This window comes from Podarcis pityusensis, assembly GCF_964106645.2.
Source record: "Podarcis pityusensis genome assembly, chromosome: 17".
NCBI lineage: Eukaryota > Metazoa > Chordata > Lepidosauria > Squamata > Lacertidae > Podarcis > Podarcis pityusensis.
The window spans coordinates 32,999,077-33,023,311 of record NC_138042.1 but is presented as its reverse complement, the minus strand read 5'-3'; the positions used below and the strand labels follow the sequence as shown (position 1 = coordinate 33,023,311).

The following is a 24,235-nucleotide window of genomic DNA, read 5'->3' as shown; positions in this document are numbered from 1 at the left end:
GTACAGATGCAGTAATTAAAATTAGTGAGTGTGCTGCATCTCTCTCAAAATGCACTGAGAGAATCGTAGCAGGAAGAAGTCTTATTGCTATGGTTTCCATCAACAGATACTGGTTTCATGGTATTTCCATAATAATTTCAAAAACTTCTTCCAGAGCATTTCTCGTTACGTAGCAATGTCAGCTTCTGTGACAACTCTTGTGCACATTTTGAATTTCTGCCCCACTTTCACTCCTAACTTGAGATGGAAGGATATGTGATTTTCAGTTTTCTTGCTTGCTCATTCCCCCAGTCTTATTATAATCAGTTACCCACATTTCTGCCGCAACTTGTGATTTAAAAAAAAAAATCCTCATGAAAATTCTTCAGCATTTCTGTGATTTCCCCTAGCACATTTTTGTATGCAATGCTGACTAATGTGCATATTGTTTGCAAGCAATTTCCCCTAATATAATCCATTTTTGGTAAGTTATTTTCACTAATATACTCATTTTATGCTCATATCTCCCGAACATGAGCATTTTTTTAAGGACTTTGGTTTGGTTGGAGAATCATAGCGCAAAATTGGGATACATGCTAATTTTGAAAGATAGCTGTTTTGGTTCTACTACTGTACTGGAAGGTGTAAATTTTAGTGGTTCAGCTTTAAAGGTGTACTGAACTGATTTTTGCCCTACTCCTGTTTCTGTAGCCTATAGGACTTGTGATGCAACAGAAGAGCAAAACAAAAAGAAGAAACCATGTGCAGAAATAACTGTAGGAAGCTTTAATAGTTGTAATCATGATAAGCATCTAAAACTAAGTATTGCATAATCAATAAAACAAATAGTGCTGCCTGTAGGCTTACAATCTACGAAATAAAAAGATAAAGGAAAGTAGCTCAGTTAATGGACTCTTGAGAGTCCCATGGACTGCAAGAAGATCAAACGTATCCATTCTTAAGGAAATCAGCCCTGAGTGCTCACTGGAAGGACTGATCCTGAAGCTGAGACTCCAATACTTTGGCCACCTCATGAGAAGAGAAGACTCCCTGGAAAAGACCCTGATGTTGGGAAAGATGGAGGGCACAAGGAGAAGGGGACGACAGAGGACGAGATGGAGGGACAGTGTTCTTGAAGCTACAAACATGAGTCTGACCAAACTGTGGGAAGCAGTGGAAGACAGAAGTGCCTGGCGTGCTCTGGTCCATGAGGTCACGAAGAGTCGGACACGACTAAACGACTAAACAACAACAACAACAAAAGCTCAGTTAATACCTGGGATAGCTCAGTCAGTAGAGCATAAGACTCTTGATCTCAGGGATGTGGGTTTGAGCCCCATGTTGGGCAGAAGATTCCTTAGATGACCCTTGGGGTCCCTTGCAACTATTCTCTGGAATAAACAGTGGAAGCTGGTCCATTAGAGCAAATGGGGTCCTGCCCCACGGACCTCACTCTGCCTTCATGGAGCTCCCCCCTACCTGCCTGTCTCACACTTACAATCAGTAAGGGGGCACAGGCTGTCAGCTTCCCCCTGCTTGCTCTCAATGTTAGCTGTGTAGAACTCATCAGGAAAGAGGATGAGGGCGAAACTAGAATGTGTTGACTCCATCTGTGGTTCACTCTGGAACCACTTATTGTTGGCTTCCCCGCCTTCCATTCCACCAGTCCCAATGGGCACCGGCTGCTACTGGGAAAGAAGGGAAAGAGACCAGAAGGGGAAATGGCAGAGGTGATGGAGGAGAGTTAAAAACCGCCAGCTTAACAACAATGTAATACATTACAATGAGCAGGAGCAAGCAAAAGTGTGTGGGGGGGGATATCTGAACCAGTTTAAGACTACAAACCCATAAGCGAAGATGCATGCACCCAAGGCTTTTTAAAAAAAAAAAAAAAGATTTATGGTATTCAGTTTTATACATTTCAATAATTTTACAATCATTTTAACATTTCAAAACTTTACTTCCTTCCCCCTCTTTCTGCGGTTCCTTCAATTTATTTTTAATATTTTCTGAACATCCAAATTAACTTAATTTGCTCATTTGTTCATCTATTTTAAATATATACTCTTATAAAACTGCAGGTTATTACAATAATCCTGCCAATGTTCTTATCTGTTTACAGTTTGTTTGTAAACATTCCATAAACCATTTCCATTCTTTTATAAGAAGTTTGTTATCTCGATTTCTTATTTTTCCAGTAAGTTTTGCCATTTCTGCGTATTCTATAAGTTTTGGTATCCATTCTTCTTTTGCTGGGACTTCTTCTTTCCATTTTGGGGCAAGTAACATTCTTGCCGCTGTAGTCGCATACATGAATAAATTTCTATACAGTTTGGGTAGTTCTGTTCCAATGGTTCCCTATATATGTATTATATTTAACTATTTAATTACTTTACTAACTAAAAGCCAAACCACCCAAGGCTTTTAGTTAGTAAAGTAATTAAATAGTTAAAAAATGGAATCACAACTTGGAACCAGACAGAATTTGAATCTGCTGAGGCGTTTTCCAAATAAAGTTGCTGTCTGGGACTAGGGAAACAGATCTATAAACAGAATTTCCCAGGCTTCCCATGATGAGGTTGGTGGACTAGAACTCCCATCATCCCTGACCATTCAACATCCTGGTTGGTGCTGATGGGAGCTGGAGTCCAGCAACGTCTGAAGGGCGTTGTCTCATCAGCTCCTGATTACCTTTTCAAGCCACACTGAATTTTGGTTAGGGCAAATGGCTATCACAATATACAGTTGTCTCATACAAGTTGCCTTGTACCTTTGGTGAAAAGGTGTAAGAACTGCAAAAAGCTGTTTGAACCTGGTGGGTAGTAGACAAAACCCTAGAGTACTCTTCCAATGCAATGCATGAAGAATAGACACATGAAACTACAGTATAGCTCAATATCAGAGCTCACCCTTTGCATATAAGGCTCATCACTTTTCTGAATTGATAAAAGGCTGCTTTATACAAGACAAAATATTTTGAAATCACCACTCAAACTGAAATGCATACTTAAAGCAAATCACAACCCCTAGCAAGTATCAATTCTCCAACAGCAATAAGAATTGCTTATGTTAAATTTAAATTGCCATTTTCGCCTTCAAAGAATGAGGCCACAACTAAAGTCAAAGTTCATTCGTCACAAACACACTTACCAGGGCGTTAGATCCATTGAATTTGATGGGAATTGCTTCTGAGCAGGCACACGTGGGATTGCACTGCAGTCAGTTTGTGGTCATTTCCTTAGTGGCCCATCTAGGAGAAGGAAAACTCTGATCCCAAACCTCTGCTGCCTTGAGAATATCTTCGGGAGAAGAAAAGGCTTAGGAGGAAACCTTACACAAATCCGGAGTAGAGTCCCTAAGGCAATTGGATGGCGCCTTGTATGTCTCCTTCCGGCAACTCCTGCAGCCGAGCTGGCACCAAACATATTGCTCTGCTTTCCTTTGGACCACATCAATGAGGCCAAGAGGGGGGCAGCCCAGGACCTCTATACAGGCTTGTGGCCCAGAAAGATCACTTAAAGTGCTGCTAATGAATTGGTTTGACTTCACTGTAGAGGCACACTGCATTGTCTCTCGAGACAGACAGATGCCAACAACGAGAAGCAGTCTCTCTCTCCCTCTCTCCCTCTCTCTCTCTCTCTCTCTATATATATACACACACACACACACACACACACACACATACAGTGGTACCTCGGGTTAAGTACTTAATTCGTTCCGGAGGTCCGTTCTTAACCTGAAACTGTTCTTAACCTGAAGCACCACTTTAGCTAATGGGGCCTCCTGCTGCTGCCGCGCCGCCGGAGCCCGATTTCTGTTCTTATCCTGAAGCAAAGTTCTTAACCCGAAGCACTATTTCTGGGTTAGCGGAGTCTGTAACCTGAAGCGTATGTAACCTGAAGCGTATGTAACCCGAGGTACCACTGTATATATATATATATATATATATTTAAATAAGTTTCTGAGCAGTTTACAACACTCTAAAAAATACATTAAAATAAATAAATGAGAAACCCACATTTTACAGAACAGTTAGATCAGACATCCCCTTATAACATCAGTGCAAATGGGTCACCAATGTATGGGCCCATAAAATCTACTGACCTATCCAAAATACAAAAATAGTATGCACCAGGTACTGTATCATAGCTGTCAACTTACAGATTTGAAAATAAGGGACCAGCAGCCTTGAAAATAAGGGACCAGCAGCCAAAAATAAGGGACCTGCAGCCTCACCTGTTCCAGGCACTCCAGTCTTCCTGTCCTCCTGCAGTCTGGTCAAACTCATGCTGGTAGCTTCGAGAACACTGTCCAACCAACTTTGTAACCAGAGGTTCAACTGAACAGAATCTGAATCACATGCACCACAAGGCCTATGCAGCCTCAACTTAAGATGGCTTCCCGGCCTGGCTTTGCACTGCAAAGTTTGCAGCAGCATGTGCAACAAAATGGCGTCCAGCATTCAAAAACCTCCTCAGCTTGCATTAACTAGCCACACACAAGGCATGCAAGCTCCACCCCCCAGTCGTTCTTAGACTTCTTATTGGGTGAGCAACACAGCCAAGCAACACAGTTGGAGCCTCCCTCCTCCCTGGCCGGCAGGGAGGGAGAGGAGCTGCTTCCTTTGAAATTTAAGGGACATCATTTAAGGGACATTTAAGGGACATCCATCAATAAGGGACAGCAGCGGGACATGGCGCTGGAATAAGGGACTGTCCCTTCAAATAAGGGACACTTGACAGCTATGTCTCACTTCAACAGTTATCTCCTCCCACCTACTTTCAGCAGCCAGAAGCATCATAGCCAGACACTGGAGAGACCTGTCAGGAGTAAGCATGGACCAATGGTACCAAATAGTATGAAATAGTAGAAACAGCGCTACTAGAAAAATCAACCAATAAACTGAAACTGACACGGGGACAAACAGAAGACGCGTTTACCCCGGTATGGCTCCCCTTTATTACATACACAGCACAACAAGACAATGACAAAAATCCACCAACAGCATACAAATCAATATGGCTAACCTGACACCCACCCATCCCATTCACACAGGAAAACAAAAACCACCACAGCCAACCACAAATGAATAACCACACCCTATGCCAACCCCAACCTCCCTCACCACCAAAGGAACACAAGTGAACAGCAAAGAACCTGCACAAGCAACGCTGACACCAAACCCTACATATAATAAAATAGAAACATTGCCACCCAACCCCAACCCCACCCATCTTTCCCCATCCCCACCTCTTTCCCCCTTTTCTTCCTAATGCCTCAACAAATGAAACTGATTTGTAAAAATGTTACATGGAGAAAAAAATACGAGAGAGACATTGCACACACTTTTGTAAATCAAGAAAATCTTTAATAATAATAAAAAACCAGCTATCTCCTGAGGATAAGCTTGTGCTAAATGGTAGGGTAAACTCACACCCTTCCCTGGAGTCCTTCAGGGAGTACCCACAACCCTTGCTATCTCCTAGCAAGCTTAGACATTCCCCACCCTTGCCACTCTCTGCTCTCACTGGGGAGCATCTACAAGGAGCCATTTCACCCCTGCACAATACCAGTAAAAACAACAAGAGATGGTGCATCCCCGGGGTAATTCCGAAGGGTAATCCGCAGTAGCATCACTGGTTATAGGTTCGTGAGCTGGGAGTGTTCCCAGCAAGCCACAGGTGCCTCCAATCAACTCTTCCAGGTTCTCCCCATGCTCATCACTGCCCAGCCAAGAGCCCTCTTCTCTTACCCACTTTGGCTCACACCTGAAGCAAGCTGCTCCGAGACTTAAATAGCCAAATGCCCTGGAGGAGGGACTAAACAGCCGACAAACATTCAGGCTGAGCTGGTCCAGGTGGCATCAGTCTGTCCCCAGTTTTCTCTCCCCCTCTGCCTGAAGCAAGATGCAAGGCTTAAGGAGCCAAGGGCTTGGCAGAAGGAACAAACATCAGAGAAGCATTCAGGCTGAGCTGGTCAGGGTAGACTCTCCCCCATAACCCCGGCCCAGATTTCTACTGTTGTCTGAGGCTGCAAATATTAGGAAATAGTAAGGATACACAGAATGTCGTCCCATTTTCATTTTCAGATCAAGGCTACAGACTCTACAAGTGCCTGTATTTTCCAGGGACAGTCCCCGATTTACAGAAGCTGTTCCAGTTTATGATTTGATCCCAGAATGTCCTGCTTTTCCTTAAAGGTAAAGGGACCCCTGACCATTAAGTCCCATAGTAACCGACTCTGGGGTTGCGGCGCTCATCTCGTTTTATCGGCCAAGGGAGCTGGTGTACAGCTTCCGGGTCATGTGGCCAGCATGACTAAGCTGCTTCTGGCGAAGCAGAGCAGAGCAGCGCACGGAAACGCCGTTTACCTTCACGCCGGAGCGTTTATCTACTTGCACTTTGACGTGCTTTCGAACTGCTAGGTGGGCAGGAGCAGGGACCAAGGAACGGGAGCTCACCCTGTCGCGGGGATTTGAACCGCCAACCTTCTGATCGGCAAGCCCTAGGCTCTGTGGTTTAACCCACAGTGCCACCCGTGTCCCCTTGCTTTTACTTAGGATGTCTCTTATTTCCATTGGAGAAATGTTGGAGCGTATGGAGTTATGCGACCCAAGATGATAAATAGGGAAGTTGTTTTTTTTAAGGTTTTCTTATGTTTTTATATATGTTGGAAGCTGCCCAGAGTGGCTAGGGCAACCCAGTAAGATGGGTGGGCTATAAATAAAATAATAATAATAATAATAATAATAATAATAATTATTATTATTATTATTAAATAGGATGTCCCTATTTTTATCAGAGAAAGGTTGGAGGGTACGGAGCTATTGCTTTGATGAGAGATTAGAACTATGTGTCAGACATCCCTTTAATTGTATTCTCTCCATATACCCCTTATTCACTGCCATTGCGAGTGCGGAATATGAGGTCAGAAAGAGCATCACAAATAGCCAATCAGATTAGATCTGATCGCAATGCTTCATGGATCAGCCAGATGAGAAACACACAATGAATAGCAAGGATAATATCACAACAGCTTGAAGCCAATAAGATTTGGTTTTCTGTTATCAATGTGAGGGCAATTCAGAATTACAGCAATGCTTTCTGAATAGGAAAATTATTTTCAAAGCAATTATTGTTATTATTCATTAAATTTCTATACTGCCCTTCATCTGAGGATCAAAGGGCAGTTTACAATATAAAAACACAAAAATACATACCATAACAACAAACAAAAGCAATAAACACCCTCCACATGCAGTTTAAAAGCCCATAGATTGTTTAAGTAGCCAAAGACCTGGGAGAAGAGGAATGTTTTTGCCTGACACCTAAAGATATGTACTGAAGGCACCAGCCAAGCCTCCTCACAAGCAATTCCCAAAGGATCATAAACAGGGTGTGATTGTGTGATGTTTTTATACTGCAAAAAAAACAAAACAAAAAACAAAAACACCCTTTCAGCTTAACTCTGGAAAATATTTAGGATTCACCCAAAAATGAATGCAAAATGACAGCACTGAAATGAGAGTTTGCATTTCAGATGTAAAACTTTTGTTGCAATCTTTGAATGCTTTTCTATTTTGACATCTCTTCGTTGTTTTGATTTTTGCAGGAAGCAAATGCACTACACTTGCATGCTGTCTTATACTACCATTTACTAAATAAAATTCAGAGGCTGTCAGACACTAATTACTGTTGCATGCCATCTATCACATACTGTCAGCTGTTAAATATCAAACTCATACGTAGCATTGTCAAATACAGGTATTCAATATTTGAAAAATATTAGGTACCGTATTTGGAGAATATTCGAAGAAGATTCAACATTAAAATCTGCAGAGGAGGATTTGGGGGTAGCAATTTATTTCATTTCCATGCTTTCAAATTGTCTAATGTGTGTAATATGTTAAGTTCATGAGCTTCAGCCAATAATAAACGGAACAGGCAACATTAAGTGTCTCTTACTTTATTTGCAGTACTAGCTTGGATGTAATTCTCCAGCTCTTTCTACTCACAAGGTTACCTATTCTGTAAAAGATCACCCTGGAATTTCCTGCCACATGAGAATATAGAACAATATTTTTCCTTTCTCTCTTCTGTACTTCCCCTTTGTTTGTACGACTGCATCACTGCCTGCCTATCTACCTAAACTTTCAAGGACTAGAGGACAAGCTTTGTTTTTCGTCAACATTGCAAGGAAAGGGAGATCCCCAAATTTCTATACAAAGAACACATACCAAATGTTCTGAGTTTTTAATTCTATAAGGGCTAGAGCTGGGAATTTAAACAGCTAGGCTTCAAAGGATGTGACAGTTGTGTGAGCTTACAGAAGCTCCACTCATGAATTCAATGAGACTGGGGGGGGGGGGGCTGAAATGGGATGGGGAATGTGTGCAAGGCCCGCACCTCAAATCCCATTCAACAGGTCCATTTCTGGCCTTTCTGAATTGTGTGTAAAGGTCTGAAGGGGGATTCCACACTTAAACTAAAAAACAGAGCCAATGCACGCTGAGATGTTTGGGTGGGATTTGCCATGAGCTCCATGGAGAAATCATGGTGGGTATAGTCTGAGGTGGCAGAGGAAAGTGCCAGAATTGATCTCCAGTGGGCTGGTGGGCAAACCCTGGGGAGAAACCAATCTGACTATCAGGCCAGACCCCCTCCTCAGTGTTATCGGACAACTCGGGCTTTATGTCATAGCCCCCTAACATGGTGCCAGAATCACCCCTGCCTCCAATGACCCTCCTCCCATCAAAGAGGTGCCTGCAGAGAGATATGATATTGATATTATTATTATTATTATTATTATTATTATTATTATTATTGGACCGCCTATCCTGGTATGCTTAAGGTCCACAAATGACAACATTTTGGAGGTCCCAGGTCGCAAGGTGGTTAGATTGGTTGCAACTAGGGCCAGGGCCTTTTCAGTACTGGCCCCGACTTGGTGGAACGCTCTTGTCACAAGAGACTAGGTCCTTGCAGGAGTTGACATCATTCCGCAGGGCCTGCAAGACAGAGCTGTTCCGCCTGGCCTTTGGTTTGGACTCAGTCTGACCCTTATGTGTCCCTCCCCTTATGGTTTTCATCTATGGGCTACTTTTAAAACAAGGCTGCATTTTAAATTGCATTTTAACCTTATTTTAAATTGGTTTTTCCTCCCCTATTATGTTTTTACTGTAATTTTACTGGTGTTAGCAGCCCTGAGTCCGGCTCTGGCCGGGGAGGGTGGGGTATAAATAAAATTTATTTTTTATTATTTTTATTATTATTAGCCAGCCCTATCATCAAGGACATGGAGATGATTGTACTTGTGCAAACAGACTCAGGAGAAGTCTGGAGAGTCCACTTGCCTGCCTGGTCCCATGCTTTGGGATGCCAACTATGCAAATTTCATTTATTTGTTCATTTATAACATTTATAATCCCTCCTAGCAGCTCAAGGTGGCACACATGATTCTCTTCCTCCTCACTGAATCCCCACCACAACCCTGTGAGGTGGGTTGTTGTGCTGAGAGGCAGTGGTTGGCCCAAGGTCACCCAGTGAGCTTCATGACCAAACTGGGATTTGAAGCCAGGTCTTTAACCACTATGTCATGCTGTGCCTTCCCTATGCTTCAAAAGGAGAGCATAGTGGGCATGTCAAATGTTTGAACAATGTCTTAGCTTACCTCTGTTGCACCTGCTGACTGATGTGCCTTTGCAACCTGGGTTACGTACAGTAGTGCATTAAAGCCTTTGGTAATCCAAGTTGAAGGGATGCAGGTGGCGCTGTGGGTTAAACCACAGAGCCTAGGACTTGCTGATCAGAAGGTCGGCGGTTCGAATCCCCGCGATGGGGTGAGCTCCCGTTGCTCGGTCCTTGCTCCTGCCAACCTAGCAGTTCAAAAGCACGTCAAAGTGCAAGTAGATAAATAGGTACCGCTCCGGCAGGAAGGTAAACGGCGTTTCTGTGTGCTGTTCTGGTTTGCCAGAAGCAGCTTAGTCATGCTGGCCCCATGACCCAGAAGCTGTACACCGGCTCCCTCGGCCAATAAAGCGAGATGAGCGCCGCAACCCCAGAGTCGGTCACGACTGGACCTAATGGTCAGGGGTCCCTTTACCTTTACCTAAAGTTCCCAAACTGCAACAGTGACAAATTACATCTTCTTTTTATTATTGCTAGTGAAGCACAGAATGTTAAGGCCAAGTTGCCCCCAGTTCTCACCTCCTTGCTTGAGGCTTGATTCTGACAAACAATTGAGATATTTCCACCTGCCTTCTTCAAACACTAGAACTCGGGCCATCAATCTGACGAATCCGGTTGGCATCTAGTTCAAGCAGAACAAAGAGACGTATTTGGTTGCGCAATGCATAATTAACCTTTGGAATTCATGGCCACAGGATGTTGTGAAGGCCACCAGAGTCAACGGGTGCACAATATGTTTTGAAACCAGGGTGACTGCAGAGATTGTTATAACGAAGGTCCATGGGCTCCCAAGCTCAGTTGAGAGAAGTAGCTTACAGGTTGTCTTGTGATTCCCGTAGTACAGTGGTACCTCAGGTTAAGTACTTAATTCGTTCCGGAGGTCCGTTCTTAACCTGAAACTGTTCTTAACCTGAAGCACCACTTTAGCTAATGGGGCCTCCCGCTGCTGCCGCACCGCCGGAACACGATTTCGGTTCTCATCCTGAAGCAAAGTTCTTAACCTGAGGTATTATTTCTGGGTTAGTGGAGTCTGTAACCTGAAGCGTATGTAACCTGAAGCATAGGTAACCCGAGGTACCACTGTATTGTTTATCAAAGTCTAAGCTAAATGAGGAACATGGAATGAATTCCAGAACTGAATGATTCCCTGCCACTTTCATGACAGTAATTTTTTTCTTGGTTGATGACTTTCTTTCTTATTCTGTTTCTCCACATTTAAGAGAAACGTGATATACAGAAGTGTAGCAGCACCTCTCCATAGTGTTTAGATGCTTCCAGGTGCCCAATTTGGAAACAGGTCATTGAGATATCACAAACAGGTTGCTTCCAACTTTAAAAAAAAAAAAAAAAAAGTATCAGATTTTCCCCAGGAAGGGTAAATCCAGATTAAATACTGGTGGGAAATATGGGTTTGCATTTTGATGCCAACATTGTCATTTGAGACTCATGGTTCGCTGCTCGGAGAGTTCCCGATCTCACTCCTCAGCTCATAGCTGTCAACTGTCCCTTATTTGGTGGGAAAGTCCCTTATCCCAGCACTGTGTCCTGCTGCTGTCCCTTATTGATGATGTCCCTTAAATTTCCCGGGTTTCAAAGGAAGCAGCTCCTCTCCCTCCCTCCCTGCCGGCCAGAGAGGAGGGAGACTCCAACTGTGTTGCTTGGCTGTGATGCTCACCCTAAAAGGAGTCTAAGAACGACTGGGGGTGGAGCTTGCATGCCTTCTGCCAATCAAATCGGCCGCGTTGCCTGGGGACTCGCCTTTGCTCAGCACTTCCCAGCGGAGAGGTGACGGCGGTTTTCCTTGCTGCATCCCCTTTGCAGGGTTGCTGTGCTGTGGGAACCACCGCTTGAGGCTTTGTGTGGCTGCTGGCTGGGCTTTCTGCCTTTGGCTCGGAGGGGCCCAGAAGTTGAACATTACTGTGCTCCTTGGAAAATCCCTTATTTTGGCTGCTGGTCCCTTATTTTCAAATCTGTAAGTCGACAGCTATGCCTCAGCTACTCCCAGAGATGTAGGGAAACATCCTCAGAAATGTCACTGTGCTTATCATAATTCTCCTAACTTCCCTCAACGTTCACACAGCAGGCCATCTAAATTTAGCAGAATTTGGCGGAAAGTTAAGAAATATGGAGTAATTGCTTGAGAGACTCTTGCTGCTTTATTTTGAAAGCTTTCTTCAGAATTCCTACAGGTGCCCTATCCAGCAAGATGTTCCAGTTTGAAGTCTCATTAAAGGTAAAATGATTTTTATGGCAGGTCAGCTCCTCACAGATAGCCTAGTTCCCACTGAGGTAGTAAAGCTCTAGACGGGCTATACTTTCTCAAGACTTCAGGTATATTTGTATACTGCTCCATACAAAATAAATAAATCCCTGCACACATAAAACTTAATGTTGAGGATCCAGCCTTTCTTTCTTTATCACGTGCTAGTTTTCTGTGTGAAGGGATTTAAAAAATAAAAATGAGGAGGAGTGTTTAGGCATATAAACCCACACTTGCCATCCGGAGCGGTAAAGAACAGACACCTGTTTACCATCTCCGAAAGAACTCTCCATTCCTCTGAAGGGAGGCACCTTGCAGCAACCATCTCCATTTCTCTCTGCCCCTAGGCCATCCTTGAGGGGAGGCGAGGTGAGAGGCCCTGGAAGCAGAAAGCCCAGAAATTCTCACCGCCTCTCCTGCCCTCTCCCCGGTTCAAGATAAACCCCATGAACTTCTGTGGTCAATAAAGGTTTTTCGTTTGTTTTGCTTTTACAGTTCAGCGGATAGGAACAGTCTCTTGTTTTCTTTACACAGAAGCAATTTTGGTCATTGTTTGTTAACTAAGGCAGGCACGAGAGGGAAGGGTGATGAGGAATGTAAACTATTCCCCCCTCTCCCAAGCCAATAAGGCAGCGAGAAGAGCACTTGTGCAAACATATATAAGCGGGGTTATGATTGGAAAAGTACCTCCCCATGTATGTGTGTAGGGTGTTAGTGCCACTCATATCTGTGTATATGGCTGGGTGAATAGGTGCAGATGAAATGGGAACCCAGCCATGCTGACGAATGAGTTCTTTGTTATGTTCCATTGCATACAGTCTCTGTTTTTCACAGAGATACCTGGTTCGGGAGCAGGAAGGGTATAATAGCCAGTCGGTGGTGCCAGACTAAAGAATCACACGGAAACTTCCCCTCAATTTTTATTGATCCCCTGAAAGCCTATGTCCACAATAGGATCATATAAAACTAACAATAAAACAATCAGCAGGTTTGGAAAGATAAGCTTTAGAGACTGCAGAGTATTTTGCATCTCCCACTTTAAAACAGGTGCGGGTGTGTTGAGCTGATATTCAAACACCAAGTGAAGAATTATTTAATAAATGTGCATGCTACCATATTTTTTGCTCTATAAGACTCACTTTTTCCCTCCTAAAAAGTAAGGGGAAATGTGTGTGTGTCTTATGGAGCGAATGCAGGCTGCGCAGCTATCCCAGAAGCCAGAGCAGCAAGAGGGATTGCTGCTTTCACTGCGTAGTGATCCCTCTTGCTGTTCTGGCTTCTGAGATTCAGAATATTTTTTTTCTTGTTTTCCTCCTCCAAAAACTAGGTGTGTCTTGTGGTCTGGTGCGTCTTATAGAGCAAAAAATACGGTAAGTTTCACTTAGATCACTTAGTGCAGTACTCAAAACACATGCCAGATTTGGGTGTACTTTACATCTTTCCTCAGCACCCCCTCAAACGGGGCAAAACGGCTGGGCTGGGGAACAAACATGAATTATAGACCTGTGCCCTCATAGTCCTGTTTCCTTGCAAGTGTTCAAGGGCAAATATACATTACAGCGCATTTGTCGTATTTCTACTTCTGCCTCTTTTACAGCAGATTTATAGCTCAACCTATTGTTATAATCATGCCCTGACTCCTGAATATTAAACATCATTTTCACATATTAAAGTTCAAATAGGATCTGTTACAAACACAGACCCTCCAAGTGTCCTTATGTTCCAAGGACAATCCCGGGTTTACAGAAGCCATCCTGGTTTCTGATTTGATCACAGACCTGGAAAATCCCACTAGTCTAGGTGGAAAGGGCCTTGCAGGGAACAGCCTTCACGACTCACAGCCGGGCGATGTCCCTCTGGTCTCACTACATCACTAGTACTTTTTAAAAAAGAGTCTAATTTCACATCTTCGTTTGCTTAGGAAACAACACACACAAAATGCAGCCTATTTAAATTATGTGGATAATGGACAAGGTCTCAATGACAGAGCAACTGGTACCACATGCACACATTAGCAGAACAAGCAGGGCAAAGACAGGGTGGTCAGTGCCCTCCTTTGGAGAAGACCTGTGTCCATTTGAAGGGCTATCAGAAGGTTAGGATAAGGAGAGGTGGCAGGATAAGGTTAGGATAGGGACGGGTTAAGGACAGATAGCCTTTCTCTGTATAATGCACTCTGTTTGAATGGCTGTCCATTCCAAAACTGGTTTAAAAGTAAAGGAGGAAAGCAGGGGCCCAGGAACTGCCCATCAGCAGCCAGCCCCTTGGCAGAAGACTGAGCACATTCACACAGGCCCTGGTCCTCCCCACTACAGTGAGATGTATTGTATTCCTCTATAAAAATTATAGGGTGATATCTAACATTTGTCATACTCAAGAGTAAAATGATGCATCCAGCTAATTCATACTCAGACTCACCGAAACCAAAGGGTCTACATTGTATGACTCAGTATTGTAGTAATCATTTTTAAATGTGGATCTATATACAGCATATATACAGTTTCCTCTTTCTTTTTTAAGCCATGTGGCAGTGGCCATTATAAGCAGAGAGATCAATTACTGTACAGTGGTACCTCGGGTTACATACGCTTTAGGTTGCATACAGACTCCACTAACCCAGAAATAGTGCTTCAGGTTAAGAACTTTGCTTAAGGATGAGAACAGAAATTGTGCTACGGTGGCAGCAGGAGGCCCCATTAGCTAAAGTGGTGCTTCAGGTTAAGAACAGTTTCAGGTTAAGAACGGACCTCCGGAACGAATTAAGTACTTAACCCGAGGTATCACTGTAATTCGGAGAATCTAGGGAAGCAGTTGCAGTAAGTGCTATTATTCAGTCTGTGTCTCAGACTGGCTGCACAATGAGGAGTAGTGGGAGGCATCAGTCAGGGAACCCCCAAGGGAGACCTCAGAGGAGGAAGGCTCAGAGCCTGGGGATTGGGAAAGGGACAGTGAGGGGAGGTCAGAGGGAGTAGGAGCTGGATGCTGAAGGGCAACAAAGTTTAGTGAGCAGGAAGAACCTGTGGAAGGAAGCAGTTCAGACTCCAAGGCTGAAGCAGAGGAGGGGCGTCAAGAGACTGCTGAGGAATCCAAGGAGTCTCCCTCTCCTGCTGCGACAAGCTCCCCTCCAGCCTTGTCTTACTCTGAGAGCCAGTGTGGTGTAGTGGTTAAGAGCGGTAGTCTTGCAATCTGGGGAACCGGGTTCGCATCTCCGCTCCTCCACATGCAGCTGCTGGGTGACCTTGGGCTAGTCACACTTCTCTGAAGTCTCTCAGCCCCACTCACCTCACAGAGTGTTTGTTGTAGGGGAGGAAGGGAAAGGAGAATGTTAGCTGCTTTGAGACTCCTTCGGGTAGTGATAAAGTGGGATATCAAATCCAAACTCTTCTTTTTCTTCCAAGAACGCACAGAATAATGAGGAGAGTGGAACAGAGGCCAAAGATGCTCAGATGCTGTTTGAGACTGCTTGGGAGAGGAGGAGCCTTAGAAGGCAGGGACCTCAGTCCTGACAACTGCTCCACAGGGGCAAGACCTACTGAGAAGTGTCGCTGAGTTGTATGTTCATTTCCTTGAATAAAAAGTTGACTGAGCACTGACAACTGGTCTTGCTTCTTTGTGCTGACCTGCATCTGACTCCAGCCCTGGCAACCTGGCCCTTTGTTTTCCCCCTGATCATGGGAAGTGCAGTTTGACCCTAACTCTGCTTAGAAGGAAGTCCCAGTGATCCGGCCAGTGTGCTTTGGGGGCACAGCTATAACACAGTGGTGGAGTGTGTGTGTTGTAGGGAGGAGATCACAGATTTCCAGATATGGCTGCTGGAGGAAATCCTTAGAGAGAGACTGTCAGTCATTGTATACACAAGATGGCAGCTTTAGGCTTGCAGTCTAGGAGTAGCCACAATGGCATCATTCATAGAATTGGAATTGCAGAGTTGGAAGGGACCCTGAGGGTCATCTAGTCCAACCCCCCTGCGATGCAGAAATCTCAACTAAAATACATCCATGACAGGTGGCAATACAACCTCTGCTTCAAAACCTCCAGGGAAGGAGAGCCCACCACCCTCCTAGAGAGTCTGTTCCACTGCCTAACAGCTCTTACTGTCAGAAGGTTCTTCCTACACTTAGTTGGAAAGGCCTCTATGGGCATATATGGGCATTGTTGGCAACCGATGCCACACAGCATGGCATTACCCTGGCCCCCTACTCTAAGTAAGTTGATTTGAGAACAACGAAAAACAGGACATAAAAACATGCTTGCTCCTGGCTTATTTTCACTAACTATAGTTAATCCAGAAATCTCTGAGTGTGGATGTCACAGGAAACTGTGGTTAGTTTTCACATTTGTTGCACATGCAAACAAAAAATTACACATAACACGGAGCAAAATAACACCTTATTCCGAATCTTGGCAGTCTCCCAGAGTGCACTAATATAAACACTGAACCAGATGGACCCCTAATGGAACATTTCTCCCCGTGAGAAATCATCCATCATGTCACTGACATTTTTCTGCCAGGTATGAAAAGAGGAACTACTGAATAGTCGTGCAAAGAAGCTATCATCTCAAGCAAAAACCTTTCATTGCAATCACATTATATGTAGTTAGGATATCAAGCTAGACAAGTCAAGTGTGGGCTTATCTGGAATACTACCAGTCAGCCCCCATTTTCAAATGGGCCAGTGGCTGCTAAAATGTTAAAGGAAAATACCACTTTACCATCTTATAGATCAGCCTTCTGCTCTCTCTCAGTGGCAATGTTTTCCTTGCCCAGTGCAAGAAAGAAGTGCACCAAACAAGGCAAATTCCTTTAAAATGAATGATTTTGATTAGGAGAATTTTTAATCTATTGGCAATGGCAAATGGATTGATGACGTCATGCATTACACAACTGTGGTTACAGTGAAATGAAATTTCTTCTGTAAATAGTGGAGCTGTACATCTATTTCAGTCACTCCAAACCCTTCTCATCCACCAACCAGGTATTATATTTCAACAAAGCAATTTTCAAGTGAAAGACGGCCAGTATGCTACAAAGGGGAGCAATGATTTAAAATTAACCACCACTTTCTTTCTGTTTAAGCCAACTTTTTTAAAAAACAAGCACCCAGTCTTCATTCATTCTATCATAGAATGTTCTCTATACATAGGAGTGAGAAGCAACTGCTGTCCATTCCAACGGTACCCCATATTACTTTTCCAACTGTACAGCCCATTTGCTTTGCTCCACAGAATTCAATGGGGGCCACTGAGATCCAAGCCAGCCCCTCTTCCCATAGTCTTTCCCTTATTCTCCTGTGCAGGTCATGTTCCTGTAGTTTGTACTCCATGAGATTTGGGTGGATTACAAATTAAGTTCCCTTGTATTTCCAGAATACACTCATTTCCCATCAAAGCCCTGAAGTGACCCCATGTTGAAACTAAAGACATTTGCACCCACTGTATTAATGCTGCAAGGGACTTTTTAATGTGTGGTTATGACCTACTGGTGGCAGAAGGAGCGAGCCATATTCCAGTGAGTGAGCCTGTCCCTGGCTATAGTACTGGTGTTAGCCCTCTCACTGGTCAGAGCTGAAGGAGTTAAGGGGCAGAGGGATTAGGAGAGGGAGGCTAGGAAGATGAAACAGGTTTGAAAAGGCAACTGAAACCAGCTTACGTTTTTCAAAACTATTGGGAATTTTTTATAGAGTAAATGAAGGGATTTCACTCTTCTGAAATTCGTTACTTACAACTTTAAAAAGGGACACAGGTAATTTTCACCTATGATCTCTGCTATCTCTGCTGTGGTTGATTTCAAATACTGCGCACGTATACCTTAATCAGGTATCTGTCCCTAAAAAGTGTTAGGAGAGGAATTAAATGTTAAATTGAAAGGAAACTGAAGGAAAATAGAAGATCAAAGAAGACTTAATCCTAATAACACAGGGACAGTAAATTGCAGACAGATGGTGGACTTTGAGAAAGTACCCCCAAAAAGAGTTTAAGCAAGCCAAATTTAAACTGAAAACTCAGAAAAATACCAAGATGGAGATTTTAAAGAGAATCGAGAAAATTAAAAAAACTGAACAGGAAAAGCCAAGAGAAATTGAAGATAAATGAAGGAATGTGAAGGGGTGGGGGGAATCAAGCTTTATTTACCTTTCAAACAAATGAGTCTTTGGATGAAAAGAAGGAGCACATGAATTTGAAGTCTGCTTAAAGAAGAGGGAAAATGAGTAGGAAAAATAGAAGGCTTTTCTTTTAAAAGGCAACTAGAGAAGTTATTTCATGAGGGAAAAGTTTGGGGTTTTTGTTGCTGAAGCTAGAAATGTGCATGTCGAGAGAAAAAAAGCAAAGAAGACAAGGAGAGGACAAAGCCGTTCCTTCTAATTTCATGTTGGCTGAAGTTGCCTTGGAAGGAGAGAAAGACAGGTAAGTTAAAAACTTGCTGAAAAGGCAAATAAAGCATTTTGAGGATGAACCTGCTGATGGCGATTGGAAAGTGACTGCTCAGGGACATGGCAAGTCCAGGATCCTGGGGGAAAGTGCTTTCTCCAAAGGAAGTTACTGAGAGAGGTTAGAGTGCTGGATTAGGACCTGGGAGACTCGAGTTCAAATCCTCACTCTGCCATGAAGCGCTCTATCTCTCAGCCTAACCTACCTCACAGGGTTGTTGTGAGGATCAGATGAGGAAGCTGATTAGAACATCAACTCCACTAAGCCTTTCCAGCAGATACATCAAGGAGAACCCTGCAGTAGATGTTTGAGGGGCACCTGCATTTCGACTGTCCTGCATTAGGTAACCTGCTCTTTTTCCCCACTACTCGGTGATCTTTTTCCGTGCAATGCTTTGTACTGGTCTCTCCTTTTTAATCTCTTCACGTGCTTCATGAAAAAATGGCAGTCAAAATGGCACTCTGTGACTGAACCACATCTAGGTGAGTATCCCTTGCTTGACTAGGGAGGAAATATCTAGTCAAAATGGAACTCTGTGATTCCTCATTCGTTTTAAGGTTGTGTCAAGACGATTTGCGACCTGTTACAATAAAGGATTCTTCTGTATCTTCCCATCTTAAATGGAGCCTTCAGCTCTGGAATATGTCTCCAATGTGTCTTGCAAGTGGAGGATTCCAGTGGAGGCAGAACGAATGCTTGTAGGTTATAGAGCGGTACTGAAATGGACTGGCCTTTCCAGCAACAACGACAAGATGACATAATAAATGGGAAACGGACGTCAAAAGGTAACTATGCAACAGGGCAGGCAAACCTATCACTTCTCACTTTGAAGCGACCATCGCAGCTGAAGGAAGGTAACTACCAAGTACTCTTGAATATTCAGAGGTGATGACAGGCTCAAATACCTCTCAAGTAAACCCTAAACGCTACATCACAATGATAGCAGCAATATACTTGTATACATTATGCCTGAAGGACATCTAGGTGAGTATCTTTTGCTTAGCTGGGAAGAAAATTTATATTGCGTTCTTCTGCAACTCTTTGTGCAAAGACTGTTTCAGCTCACAGGAGAAGGACGATCCCACCGCCATGAACTCACTGGAGAAAAGGTAAGTTATTGATGTAATAATACATAAATTATACAAGTTCCTAAGGAGCTTGCACTTGGCAACATTGGTCATTCAGTCATTCTTTTCAGATGAGCTGGGAACTGAAGACGCCAGGTGGCCGCCATTCCTGTTTCCAAGGGAACTTCTACTGTCGAGATGTCACTGCAGAGAAGACCTTTTCCTGTGTCAGTCCACAATGAGGTACACTTGCGGACGGGACAACACTCTTTCTTTTGTTCCAGATCTTCTGATTTACAGACGTCGCAGAGTTCACTGTGTCTGAGGCAGAACTGTTTTGTTAACTCCCAAGATGCAAAGTGAGTAAGAGCTCTTGATACATCAAGTAAAAACCTGCAGCAGTGTATTATTGAGAGAAACATGCATTTTGATTGCGCGGCTTTAGGTAACCTGCTGTTTTTGTTCCTCTGTTTCTGTAGGAGAGAGAAAAGGGGCTGAAGACCCCAGTCTCTTCCAGGTGCATCTCATTGACACCCTCTCTTTATAGTTGTGTCTGAAGAGCCCACAACACTCAGATGAAGCGGACTTCCGGGGTGGCGCCATCGGCAATGGCGGACTCCCTCTGATCTGGAGGGACTAGCTCCACGCGAAACGGGTCTTTTCCGCTACGGCGAAGCGAGGACCCTTTCAAAAATCACAGGCGGATGAAGCCTGTGACCATGGGACTTGGCGGGCACCTTTAGCGCCCCCCCAACCTGCAAAAGAATCCACTAACGGGCTCCAGAGCGAAGAGGGGGAAGTGGCGCGGTGCTGAGAGTCAACTGCTTCTTCCGTGGAGTGAAGCCGCACAGCTGTTGCCGGAGAGCGCTGCCTTTTTCCTGGGACAATTTGGCTCCTAAAATAATCACCCGTGAGTACTTAAATTTCGGACAATTGGACTTTAAATAAGGACTTGCGAGCAGAAAGGAAAATTGGACTTAAAAGTTTACCTCAATTTGGCACTGAAACGGGAAGGTCTAAACAGGAAGTCAGCCTTCCGTTTCTTTGTAGATAGATTAAAGCAAAGACATGGCAAACTAGAGCTCAGAAAATCGCTTGTAAAAGATTAACTTTCATCATTTAAAATTGTTGAACCCCCCTTCGGAAGCAGGAGAAGAGGGGGGATTTTTTCGGACTGTTTAAACCTGCAGAAGTGAGTGTAAAGTAAAGTAACTTTCCACCGTCCTGATCCTGGAGCGGGGTGTCAGGACTGACGTTTTTTGAAGCTCATTGACCAGAGACAAACGTTTTTGACAGATAGCTATAAGAAGAGAAATATTGATTCCATTGTTCCCCTTCGCATTTTAAAGGAACAAATATTGACAAAATATCTGAAAAAAGGAAACTTTGTTGTTAGACTTTCTTTAAAAGAAAGAACAAATAGATGTTTTCCCCCTAGAGGGAGACTGTGAAACTGTAACCAACTCCGGGGAGCTTGCAGCTGTTACAGATTACAATCGTGGGAATAGACTTCTGACCTTGCAGGACAATGTATTCAGAAGCTCTGTTGCGTGCTTTCTGTAAAACAAATGCCCTACTGGAACAGCTACATGAGAAGACGGACTTGATGACTGATGCAATCAGAAATTTTGAACAGGCAGTGGGAAATTATATGGAGCCCACCCAGGAATTAAATCAGGAGTGTGCCCTGACAGAACAGATGAGGGAAGAGGATGTTGCTGAATCTTGGGCGCCAGAGATGAAGGGAGCTGTGGCCCAGCAGGAACATGAGCTTTTGGACTTGACAAATGAACTTGGAAAAAGCCAGATTTGGAAAGATAAAGTTTGGTTTGGTTTGGAAATGGGGGGGTTGGATAGACCCCCCTATGCAGGGATGTTTGGACCTTTCAAGTCTGGCAATGGGCCGTGAGATGTTTGGGGTTGTGGGGGCTCGTAATTTTGGAGGGATTTTGAAACATGTTCTTAAATACCACATGGAGTTTAGTGTGGACTATGGAAAAGGGGCTGATTTGTCAAGAAGGGTCAAAAACATTGTTAAGCTGGAGTTCCCACGAGTGAAAGGAGCAGGAGACAAAGGAAAATACAGTTATAAATATGAAGAAGAGCTGCGGAAGGGACATGGAAGAGACTTAAGGGCCTCGGATACAAGGTTACCAGGTTAATGCGCTAGATTGATGGGATAATAAGGACTGACAAAACCCGGGACCAGGCGGAAGGGACGCTGGATGAAGATTGGATTGTTTTCATTTTTTTTTTTACTACTAGGATTGTTTTATAAAATTGATGAATGTTAGAAGAATGTTGGAACGAAATTACTTGGCTTTAGCAAAAATATTTAAAGAATTATGTAAGAATATTATGGTTATGAGAAGTTGGTAAAAATAAGATTTAAGTTTTAAACTTTAAGGTTCTTTATAGTAAGATAAGATTAAAATAGATTAAGGTAATGTAATGACAGAATATTATGAAATATGGAAAGGATTTGCTGCGACAATTAACAACTAGGATACAAAAAAAGGGAGGAGGAGGAGGTCAAAGAAAGAAGGTAATGACAGTTGAGGATTTGAGAATGATGGATTTGTTTTTGAGTGTTTGTGGTGTATTTTTGTTTTTTGAATTTGTATTGTTTGATGTGGTTTGTTTTTTCTTTGTTTTTTCTTTCTCTTTTTCTGCTTTGTCCTTTTTTTGTAATTCTAATTTTTTTTAATAAATATCATTTAAAAAAAACAACACTCAGATGAAGCCACCTCTTCCTGCAGAGTCACAGAAGTCATGGTGGACGTATTTTACAAACAAACAAACAAACAAACAAACAAAATCAGAAAAATATCAAGATGGAGATTTTAAAGAGAATCAAGAAAATCAAAAATACTTAACTGGAAAAGCCAAGATAAATGAAGATAAATGAAGGAAGGGGAGAATCAAATGTTATTTACCTTTCAAACTGATGAGTCTTTGGATGAAATGAAGGAGCACATAAAAGGGTACATGGATATGAAGTCCGCTTAAAGAAGAGGGAAAATGAGTAGGAAAAATAGAAGGCTTTTCTTTTAAAAGGCAACTAGAGAAGTTATTTCATGAAGGAAAAGTTTGGGTTTTTGTTGCTGAAGCTAGAAATGTGCATGTCGAGAGAGAAAAAGCAAAGAAGACAAGGAGAGGACAAAGCCGTTCCTTCTAATTTCATATTGGCTCAAGTTGCCTTGGAAGGAGAGAAAGACAGGTAAGTTAAAAACTTGCTGAAAAGGCAAATAAAGCATTTTGAGGATGAACCTGCTGATGGCGACTGGAGAGTGGCTGCTCAGGGACATGGCAAGTCCAGGATCCTGGGGGAAAGTGCTTTCTCTGAGGGAAGTTACTGAGAGAGGTTAGAGTGCAGGATTAGGACCTGGGAGACTCGAGTTCAAATCCTCACTGTGCCATGAAGCGCTCTATCTCTCAGCCTTACCTACCTCACAGGGTGGTTGTGAGGATCAGACGAGGAAGCAGACTAGAACATCTACTCCACTAAGCCTTTCCAGCAGAACCTGCAAGATTATGAAAAGATATGGGAAATGGAACTCAAAAGGCAACTATGGAACAGGCCAGGCAAGATTACCCCTGATGCGTAACGTGGTTCTTTGGTGGTAATAACCAAGGTTTTTGGATTTTATTTTATTTTTGCTAAGCATCTTCTAGGAACAGCTATTTGCGTGAACAGGCGGAGTCCCCAGATCCCGAGCGGTCCCCCCCCCCGTCATGTGGAATAACGACTCAAGACAACGTGCTATGGGATTAAATTGGCCACAACTTTATTAAATTTCAAATGTGGGTAGACCTTGGCTCAAGCATTGGGCGTTCTCCCTCCCCAGTCCCCAGTCGGGGACCTAGGGAGCATCAGGGTTATCCAGTGTGTGGGGGGGGGGATGGGCCGGCTCTAGAGAACATATGTTCAAACAGAGATAGCCGCCCCCGTTACGACGCCGCCGCAGGGGAGAGCAATGACGACCTTTCGGCGTACGGTCAAAGCCTCCCTTTAACGAGGAACCCTGGTATCGCCGCCGCAAAGAGGAAGATGGACTAACGGATTCCGCCCAAGGCCTGATACCGCCAAAGTTGTGACGTTTTTCTACAGGAAAGGCGAAACCTGCCAATGCAGGGAAATTCCTTTCCGGCCCTTTAACAGCGACCTTAACGTAGCAACGCCCGCATACCTGTGAATAAAAGTTAACCTGCAAAATAAGACATTAACTGAGGGTGGGTAGGGTGGGAGAAGCTCTGAAGCCAAGTGAGGATTCCCAGGTAAGATCCTCCCTCTATTGTGTGGGCAGGTAATCCCTCCCCTACCTGGCCTGGTCTCCTTGGCAACGCTTCCCCCAGGTGGGAATGGACAACTGACTGAGGTAGGCGGAGACCTCCAGGTATCCCACCTGAGGGAAGGCAAAGCCAAGCCTATGCTGATGGAGCCGCTCCAGATCCAGGGGCTGCGCGCGTCCATGCAAAGGGCGCCCCCTGTTTTAAGCGGGGAGCGGTCATTGGCACATCTAGGTGAGTATCCCTTGCTTGACTAGGGAGGAAATATCTAGTCAAAATGGAACTCTGTGATTCCTCATTCATTTTAAAGTTGCGGCAAGATGATTTGCAACCTGTTACGATAAAGGATTCTTCTGTATCTTCCCATCTCAAATTGGAGTCTTCAACTCTGGAATGTCTCCAATGTGTCTTGCAAGTGGAGGATTCCAGTGGAGGCAGAACGAATGCTTGTAGGTTATAGAGTGGTACTGAAAGGACTGGCCTTTCCAGCAGCAACTACAAGATGACATAATGAATGGGAAATG

General features: G+C 43.8%; 1 protein-coding gene across 3 annotated transcripts in view; it reads right to left on the bottom strand.

Annotated features, from left to right (window-relative positions):
* The window catches only part of LOC308466154 (transient receptor potential cation channel subfamily V member 6-like), a 120,284-nt gene that overhangs the window by 76,227 nt on the left and 19,822 nt on the right, over window positions 1-24,235 (bottom strand). The window lies entirely within an intron of this gene.